This window comes from Urocitellus parryii, chromosome 8 (assembly GCF_045843805.1).
Source record: "Urocitellus parryii isolate mUroPar1 chromosome 8, mUroPar1.hap1, whole genome shotgun sequence".
NCBI classification, from domain to species: domain Eukaryota; kingdom Metazoa; phylum Chordata; class Mammalia; order Rodentia; family Sciuridae; genus Urocitellus; species Urocitellus parryii.
The window spans coordinates 120,628,061-120,630,441 of NC_135538.1; the positions used below are offsets into that span (position 1 = coordinate 120,628,061).

Below are 2,381 nucleotides of genomic sequence, written 5' to 3' on the forward strand. Positions count from 1 at the left end.
TGTTTTTGTGGTATATGTGGCATCATATCTGGGATCAAGTTCTGTAAGGACAAGAAAGTAAATAAAATATGATGGAAAAATGGAATTATCAAGATTAACAGGGCTCTAACTGAATCCATTTTGCTATGAGTCACCAGCCCTCAACAATCACATCTGAGACTTCAGGAATGCACTACACAGAATCAATTAAACAATATATCACACAGAATTGATTTGTTAAGTACCACCCTTCCCTTGCCCTCTGCCTCTAGCATAATTACTAGAGTAATATAGGCAGGGAAGACCTAATTATTGGGAAGAATCCTTAACACTTTTTCAGGGTAAAATTCTAGCTAGTCCAAAAAGGGTCTTTCTTTTAAGGGTTTTTGGGAAATTAGACACTGCAACTTTATTAGTATCAGTGACATTTGTTTGGAGCAAATTCAGCATGGTTGAATGCAAAAGGGGTTCCACCAGTTGATCCAATTCCTTCCATTGTGGCAGCTTGGCCAAAGCATTCAGTTATTGGAGGGGTCAGTTCCAAAGTTCCATTCAGCATCATAGTGACAGGTTCTAGAGGAGCTGGGGTACCAGCTGGCACACGAGCAGAGGGCATGGTGCCTCTGCTATTTATGCTCATAGAATCTCCCGTAGCTATCTGGCCTATCCTTATCTCTTGCTCTCTTGCACCAGCAAAGGTTCCCTTGAATCCTTCCTGCTGTTGCTGCATCATGTCTTCTTGTTGCCACCCCATTTCTTCCTCATGGTGCTTACACTCCTCTTCCTGCCTGAGCTTCACTTGCTTTCTTTTTTGCACTTCTTGGTTGTGCAGCTCTTCCATTCTTTGAAGTTCTTGGTGCCTCATCAAATCCTGCCTCATTAGCATGACCTGGTGCTCATGACCAGTAGCCCCATCTCCATTTCCAGCTTCTCACAAGCCTCCTTGATGTCTCAGTACACTTGTTTCTGCTGCTGTTTCTCAACCTCAGTGAATGCCTTCCAGTGCATGGCATACTCATACTCTGGGTGGCTGCTCTCGCTCCTTGTGAAATTGCTGGTTCTTTATAACCAGCTTCTCTGGAAGTCCTTCATCATCTTCTAACTGGTCCATTGGTGTCATAGTCACAGGACAAGGAAATGTAGTTAGCAGGAAAGACACTTCACTGCATTTGTCCAGAGTTTTCGAAGCAGCTGGCTTCCTGAGAACTCAACAATGCCTTTTCCTGAGGGTCTTCTTCAATCATCCACAATGATTATGGCCCTCTCCACCTGGCCAAACACAGAAAAAGCTTCTTCCAGCAGTTCGTTAGACATGTACTGAGGAAGGTTTCCAACAGTAAGGGATGCACTATGGCAGGCAAAGCAAACACGCAGCTGTTTTCCAAGGAGTGACATATTGTCCAGCTCTACTTTGGCAATTTCCATGAGAGTTGGTGTTTCCAAACACATAAAGCCAAAACCTTTATCCTCATGAATGAAAACTTGACCTGCCTTCCTTTATTACTCAAATAGTTTTCTCATTTCCTCCTCAGTAATGTCAGAAAGGAGATTACCCACAAAGAGATGGCTACTTTGGGTGAAGGTCTTCTCTTCTAGTTTACTAAAATTGTTCAGGTCAATAGTTAAGCCTTCTTTTTGGCTGCTGGCCTGTTGCCCATTTGCAGGTATTGGTGGTGGTGGTGGCTGCTGCTGTTGCTGCTGGTGGTGATGCTGTTGATGTTTCCTTGGAATATGGGTCTGTTTATCCAAATTAAATGTTTTATTACTCTGAATTTTTGTACCCATCTATACACAGTCTTCCCCTCAGAGTCCACTATGTTTCACTTAATGAGGCAATGTGGAAGAACCTTTTAGATCTTATAGGATAACATTTTTTAAAAATGGACATACTAATTTGGTATGCACTTTTTGATGTTTTCTTTCATTTCTCTCAGTTTTTAAACTTTTCCATTTCTTGATAAAATAATGAATAGTATGCAGAAGCTGGAGTCAATGAATTGGAAATTTAGAAATCAATTTTGTGAAGTTACCATAGAGCCACTATACCAAACCTAGGATGCCTTTGTCTGGGCTTCTTTACATCCAAGGAAAATAAATTCTTCTTTGTTTAAAGGATAATAGTTGAATTTCTATTTCTTGCTGCTGACTTTAATTCTGACTTAAATTATTCATGAATATTTTTCTTTATGCAACAGTATTTATTCCTGTAAAAATTATTTAAAACTTTATAGTGAAAATCTTATCTATATAAGGCATATGCAAAAGAGGGAATCTTAGGCTTATCTGATTAATCTACTAATATGCAAGTTGATAAATATAACATGAAAATTACCTCAAATGTTTTGATTGAGCCATTTTATTTTGTATTTTTTCTCCATGTCAAATAAGTTCCTTTTGTTTAA

General features: G+C 39.4%; 1 pseudogene; it reads right to left on the reverse strand.

The window, feature by feature from the left end:
* Positions 1–397: 397 nt before the first annotated feature.
* Positions 398–1,746, reverse strand: LOC113178362 (non-POU domain-containing octamer-binding protein pseudogene; annotated as a pseudogene).
* Between the last annotated feature and the right edge of the window lie 635 nt (positions 1,747–2,381).